The sequence below is a fragment of the Penaeus japonicus genome, unplaced genomic scaffold, assembly GCF_977035675.1.
Source record: "Penaeus japonicus unplaced genomic scaffold, GWHDUDI00000001_assembly GWHDUDI00000041, whole genome shotgun sequence".
Classification (NCBI taxonomy): Eukaryota; Metazoa; Arthropoda; class Malacostraca; order Decapoda; family Penaeidae; genus Penaeus; species Penaeus japonicus.
In genome coordinates, this window is record NW_028234443.1 from 2,260,508 (window position 1) to 2,268,007 (window position 7,500).

Below are 7,500 nucleotides of genomic sequence, written 5' to 3' on the forward strand. Positions count from 1 at the left end.
TATGTAAACATTTAACTGTGTATGCTTGTGATTGACCCGTCTTTTGCTCTGTATATATTTCAACATGTTGACATAGCTGTAAGGTTTTGTAAAATATATGTGAGCCCAAAGAGGGACTAAGATTGGGGTGAGGATAACCTATGTTACCTCATCCTTTTGAGATGTACGTAATCACTTGTCTCAATAAACTCGTCAAAGTAAAAAATACGTCACAAGGACGTGTGTAGACTTTCAGATGGGTTCAGTTGGAAAAAAGGCACTTCCTTGACTAAAAGGGCATTTTCTTTCCCTGGTTTGGACTAAAAGGGCATTTTCTTTCCCTGGTTTGGATTGAAAGAGCATTTCTTTCTTTAGGACTAAAAGGTCATTTTTTCCCCTGGTTTGGATTGAAAGGGCTTTTTCTTTCTCTGATTTAGACTAAAAGTACATTTTCTTTCTCTGATTTAGAAAAAAAGTACATTTTCTTTCCCCGATTTTAACAGGGAGCACTTTTGATATGAAGAAGAAGAAGCACCCTGAGCCTCTTCCCCTCTTCACACACGTCCCTATTTATGCCATTGCAATTCCCCCCCCCCACCCACCCCATCCCCCTACATTAAGTGTACCCTTAACCCTCTCACTCTTGACTCCATCCAACCTCGAAACGCCACGTCATCCATCGAAGTATTTTCGATTAATCTACATCAAGCTACTTTCCCGCCTTTTTTTGATGGCCAGTCTAGGATGGTTGGACAAAAACTAATCAAAGAGGCTGAGATTTGATATTCGATTGTTATTATGTTTATAGTTTTATTATGTATCCTTCATATGTAGGATCGAAATATATAATATATGTGTAATATCTATATAAATGTACAGGATTTAGTTTATTAAAAGGTATACGTAGGTGAGTCATTTATCACGTGACGTTGGTGTATAAAGACATTTTTATGAAGGAACAATCTTTCTACAAAATAAACATGATTATAAAGTTCCATATTCTAATTTCAACATTTTATTCATGATTCGACTAAGTTGCTTTGGTACAGTTTATCTAATCAACTGATTAAACACGAAATGATTAATCAGAAACTCAGGTTGTGGACCTAAGGACTAATTGCTGTGATAATGTTATTGAAGTAAGCAAGCAGTTAGTGACCTTGGTGAAAAGTAAGCAGAACCTTTTATCTAAAAAGATATGTACCCCAGGCACTTATCTATGTTTTTATTGGGATGGGAGAGGACCTGGATGTTGATGTCACGTGATTTTACAATCTCCAGACTAAAAAAAATATATATCATGATAAATTTTAGAACTTTAGTAATATGTAGTTTGGCCGTATATCATTTGATCGGGGTTATCACGTATTGCAAACTCGTGAGAGAGAGAGAGTAAAAGAGAGAGAGAGAGAGAGAGAGAGAGAGAGAGAGAGAGAGAGAGAGAGAGAGAGAGAGAGAGAGAGAGAGAGAGAGAGAGAGAGAGAGAGAGAGAGAGAGAGAGAGAGAGAAAGAGAAAGAAAGCGAGAAAGAGAACGAGAGAGAGAGAGATAGATAGCGAGAAAGAGAACGAGAGAGAGAGAGATAGATAGATAGATAGATAGAGAGAGAGAGAGAAAGAGAGAGAGAAAGAAAGAAGAGGAATGGGGGTCATGACCGACAAAAAGTGATCGATTCACCTTGCCTGTTTTTGTCTGAAGTTTTCTCAAGAAGAAATACAGGGATATATATAATGCAAGGCACTAATTTCACTTTTCCCGTGCAATCGCGTAGTAATTAAAATATTTTGTATATCATAAATTTTGAATTAAAAATATATATATATGGTTATATAGCAATACCGAACGCCGAAGGACTTAGAAAATTACAAGCAACACAATATCCCATTTCTCTGAAGTGATATATCATATTGTATTTGCTATAAATCGGATATAAACTTCATATTCAAAACTGTTTTCAAAGTAAATACAACTCATACACCGATACAATAGATGAATAATCTTTTAGTTTTATCACGTATCCCTTATATATAGGATCGAAATATATAAATCCACGAAGGATTCTCAGGAATATCAGGTTAAGTCTCGCCAGTAAAAGGCCTTCTCGAGAACATCTCAAAGACCAAGGAATAACTTGAATCATACTTAAGGATATGATATATTCATGAACATATGTCTACACAATCTGAAGTCATAAGGGGTGTTGTTACTGGTATTACTGGTGTAGATCCTCATGTATTTTATCACAGGAAGCCCACACCATGTTAGTAAAAAAAAAAAAACTTCAGTTTAGTGAGTTTTGCGAAGGCATGTTTCAGCCACCCTCACCTTCATCTTCACCCTCACTCTCACCCTCATGGGAGGGGCAAGAGCAAGTGGAAAGACTATGTGCACAGGAGAATTAGGTTAGGGTATAAATACTATTGGGAGTTGGGTGTCCCGACAGGTGAACAGGAAAAAGAATGCAGGGTGTGTAGGTCACCAAGGTCACACATCTTAGTACATTATATCTTACAGTGTCCCATGCTTCAGATCTACAGAAACTTAGAGATAGCTGGACTCCCCGAACAAGCTGTATGGATGCTTAGAAATGGCCAGGTAATACAAATTTTAAAGAAGTACAAACACTTCGCATCGACCACATAATTGTAGTTGACAACAGTGTATACCCGATTGTGACTTCCCTTCTGCCGAGACTATGATAGCCCGAGTAGGATTTTATTGAGATGTGAATGAATATCATTTATGATACATCATCCTGTTAAATACAAACATACTTCTTGGCTTTCTGATAAATTCTTTCCTCCGGGAGCATACATATATTTTATTAACATATATGTGCGCCACATATTTCAAGTATGTAATCATGTGACCTTAGGAGAGGACTTATGTAAACATTTAATTGTGTATGCTTGTGATTGACCCGTCTTTTGCTCTGTATATATTTCAACATGTTGACATAGCTGTAAGGTTTTGTAAAATATATGTGAGCCCAAAGAGGGACTAAGATTGGGGTGAGGATAACCTATGTTACCTCATCCTTTTGAGATGTACGTAATCACTTGTCTCAATAAACTCGTCAAAAAGTCTCACACTCACCCTCTCCCTTATCCTCACCCTCACCCTCATCTTCACCCTCACCCTCGCTCTCACCTCATCCTCACCCTCACCCTCACCCTCACCCTCTCCTTCATCCTCACCCTCACCCTCTCCCACACCCACACCCACACCCTCACCCTCACTCCATACTTGTCAAGAGGATGTAATGGATTTGTTTTGAGTCTTAATCCTATTTGAAAAAAAAAATCCTACAATGATAATGATGATGGTGATAATGATAATTATAATGATAATGATAATGATGATAATGAAATGCGTCCAGGCAGGTGGAGGAGCATGACAGGAAACGTCGTGATTTTAAATCTGTGTATAGGTGCCCAACGGGAGTTAGAGAGTATTAGTGAGGAGGAAGAGAGAGAGAGAGAGAGAGAGAGAGAGAGAGAGAGAGAGAGAGAGAGAGAGAGAGAGAGAGAGAGAGAGAGAGAGAGAGAGAGAGAGAGAGAGAGAGAGAGAGAGAAGAGAGAGAGAGAGAGAGAAGAGAGAGAGGAGAGAGAGAGAGAGAGAGAGAGAGGAGAGAGAGAGAGAGAGAGAGAGAGAGAGAGAGAGAGAAGAGAGAGAGAGAGAGAGAGAGAGAGAGAGAGAGAGAGAGAGAGAGAGAGAGAGAGAGAGAGAGAGAGAGAGAGAGAGAGAGAGAGTGAGAGAGAGAGAGAGAGAAAGTGAGTATGTGTGTGTGAGCGAGAGAGAGAAAAAAAACTTATTGACTTTGACAAGTTTATTGAGCCAAGTGGTTTCTTACTTCTCGAAAAGAAGAGACAACATAGGTTATCCTCAACCCCACTTTGGTCCCTCTTTGCGCGGTGAAATTTGCGAAAATAGTATTTTTGCAAAAATTTCAAAGAATGAGTAGTAGTCACGGAGTTTTTTTTTCTGAAAGATACCACAATATTAACAGTTCAAATGGTATAGATAGACTTATAAATAAACACTTATCACTATTGGCATTCCTTCTTAAAATTTCACTACGTTAATATATATTTCGCTATATGTAGACTATGCAAATTATGTACTCCATGAAAGGACGAGGAAAAATACTGTACACGAATTAAGTTTATTTAGCTTAAGATGCTATTAGACAGCTGTGTGTGCTAGTGTGTTTGTGTGTGTGTGTGTGTGTGTGTGTGTGTGTGTGTGTGTGCAATTTTGTATACACTTTCTTTGTATTGTGTGTGCGTCCATGCATGCCTATTTCACTGTATGTCTGTCTGTCTGTTTATCTGTCTGTTTCCCTCTCGTGTGTGTTCATGCATGTTTCTCTAAATGTCACACACAACTTTATCTCTCTCTCTCTCTTTATATATATATATATATATATATATATATATATATATATATATATATATATATATATATATATATATATATATATATATATATATGCATACACACACACACACACACACACACACACACACACACACGCATATATATATATATATATATATATATATATATATATATGTATATATATAATATATATAATATATATACATATATATATATATATATATATATATATATATATACATATATATATACATATATATATATTCATATATATACGTATGTATATATATATGTATACATATATATATAATATATATGTGTGGTGTGTGTGTTTGTGTGTGTGTGTGTGTGTGTGTGTGTGTGTGTGTGTGTGTGTGTGTAGATGTATGTGTGTGTGTGTGTGTGTGTGTGTGTGTGTGTGTGTGTGTGTGTGTGTGTGTGTGTGTGTGTGTGTGTGTGTGTGTGTGTGTGTGTGTGTGTGTAGATGTGTGTGTGTGTGTGTGTGTGTGTGTGTGTGTGTGTGTGTGTGTGTGTGTGTGTGTGTGTGTGTGTGTGTGTGTGTGTGTGTGTGTGTGTGTGTGTGTGTGTGTAGATGTATGTGTATGTGTGTGTGTATGTGTGTGTGTAGATGTGTGTGTGTGTGTGTAGATGTGTGTGTGTGTGTGTGTGTGTGTGTGTGTGTGTGTGTGTGTGTGTGTGTGTGTGTGTGTGTGCGTGTGTGTGTGTGTAGATGTATGTGTATGTGTGTGTGTGTGTGTGTGTGTGTGTGTGTGTGTGTGTGTGTGTGTGTCTTATTCTTGTATGTGTTTTAATGTACGCTTCTCTGCCTCTGCCTCTATCTCACACCTTTTTTCTCTTCTTTTGTCTAATACTATCTTCCATGTTATCGGCTATTTACAGAAACACTCACCATCTTTGGAAATAATCATCCTTATCTGACTGCAACAAATATATGCTGATATTCCTAGTCGGCAACCGAGCGGCGGCGCAGTCATGTCTCTCTCGAAAATCCGTCGCCAGTCACCGCACAACAGCCAGAGCGAGAAGACGTGCGTACGACCTTCCCACCCTCGTCATCTCGCCTTGGAAGTGCGTCAAGAACTCCTTTTCGAGGCCTGTGAGAGGTACGTATCACTACGATTCCCGAGCGCATGAGAAAATCGCCGATTCGAAGCTTAAATATCTTAAAATCGGGCGTGAAAGGTGGAGAAAGCGGTGTGTACGTGCCTCCCGAGGTCGGCCTAATGGCGCCCCATCCGCCCAGCTGACTGAGGTAAACACGAGCCGAAACAAAGGCGTTTTGGGTCATTTCTTAGGCCTTTTAAGGCGGATTTGGGCTCGTTTTGGCCTCGAGGGGCTAGAGGTTGTGTAGGCTTATGTTTTTGGTCGTGTCCTTGCGTGATAAGAGGGACTGGGCGATATCTGACCTGTTTAAGCGGACGATGGTGAGGTAATTACACTTATCTTTTACCTTTAGTCTTTTTCTTTCAACTAATATCTTCTCGTTAAACAAAATTGATTTCCAACTCTTTAAAGACTTTCAGGAAGTCGATTTTGAAACACCATTCGCTTTTAATATTGAATATGCATTTAATCGCACTTTCTATCAAAGTTTACCGGATATCCTCATTATTAAATGCAGGAACTCGTCTCGTTATGTTTTTTTTTCTTTCTGATCAGTTGTAATTAGACGAAAACTTGACAAAATACCTATGAATACCGGAAGATAAAGTCACCAGTCCCAGAATATAGGTTGACCATTCCCACATTCCAGAATATTCGGGTACTTGCCAGGGGTGTTAAGCCATTTAGGTAGACCAGTCTAAGCTGAATTAAAGGTTAGATGATTAAACTGTCTTATTTTTAGTGTGCTGGCTACATGTATAGTCCTCCAGCAATACTACAATTTATTCACTTGTTTGGAAATGTTTATTATGCCAGCCCCTCTTTGACCTCAAACTTGCTCTTCTTATTCTTTGCATTCTTCTCATTCTATTCATTCATTCTCCTCCCTCTCCTCCCCCTTCTCCTCCTCCTCCTCCTCCTCCTCCTCCTCCTCCTCCTCCTCCTCCTCCTCCTCCTCCTCCCCTCCCCCTCCCTCTCCTCCTTCTCCTTCTACATCTCCCTCTCCTTCTTCTCCTTCTCCCTCTCCTTCTTCTCCATCTCCTCCTTCTCCATCGCCTCCTCCTTCTCCATCTCCTCCTCCCTCTCTCCATCTCCTCCTCCCTCTCTCCATCTCCTCCTCCCTCTCTCCATCTCCTCCTCCCTCTCTCCATCTCCTCCTCCTTCTCCATCTCCTCCTCCTTCTCCATCTCCTCCTTCTCCATCTCCATCCCCTCCTCCTTCTCCATCTCCTCCCTCTTCTCCATCTTCTCCTTCTTCTCCATCTCCTCCTTCTCCACCTCCTCCTCCTCCTTCACCATCTCCTCCCCCTTCTCCATCTCCTCCCCCTTCTCCATCTCCTCCACATCCATCTTCTCCCCCTTCTCCATCTCCTCCTCATCCATCTTCTCCTTCTCTTCTTCCTCCTCTGCCTCCTCCCCCCACCCTTCTCCTGAACCCCCTTTCACCATTCCCTTTAGCTTCCCTCTCTCACACCCTCCCTCCCTCCCTCCCTCCCTCCCTTCTTCCCACCTCTCTCCCTGCCTCTTATCTCTCTTCCTCTTGCCTCTTCCCTTGTTCCTCTTTTCTCTCTTTCTCTCCAACTCTTATCATTTCCATCACTCTCCTTCCTTTTTTTTTTTGACTCACTCATTCTCACATTTCTAAATAGGCCAATAAAAAAAAATGATGTTCCTGTAACCTGAATTACCTTGCTCCTAAGAGACTGATTCTATGAATTTCAATGTTGCATAAATTTTGAAGCTAATTTTGCTTCTAAGACATCTATTCTGACTTTAAATATGTTTCTTGAGTGTTTTGAGTGGTACTTATAGCCAAAGAGACCTCCTGACTGATTTGGTGTAATTATGTACTCATGGGTCCGGTATTCTAGAAAGTTTGAAATATGAGAGATCTTCAAGGAAAAAAAATAGAACAGAATACGAGGAAGAGGACCTATCTATAAATACTGTTCTACTGGAGTCTCAACCTTTTTTTTTATATGGCCTTATTATTAAGC

The 7,500-nt window shown here is 40.0% G+C and overlaps 1 protein-coding gene across 1 annotated transcript in view; it reads left to right on the plus strand.

Annotated features, from left to right (window-relative positions):
* Nucleotides 1-5,362: 5,362 nt before the first annotated feature.
* LOC122266744 (uncharacterized) overlaps nucleotides 5,363-7,500 on the plus strand; it is a 10,910-nt gene continuing 8,772 nt past the window's right edge. The window contains exon 1 of the mRNA XM_086534388.1: nucleotides 5,363-5,503. The gene's annotated coding sequence lies outside the window, so the exon portion shown is untranslated. The remainder of the gene's footprint in view (nucleotides 5,504-7,500) is intronic.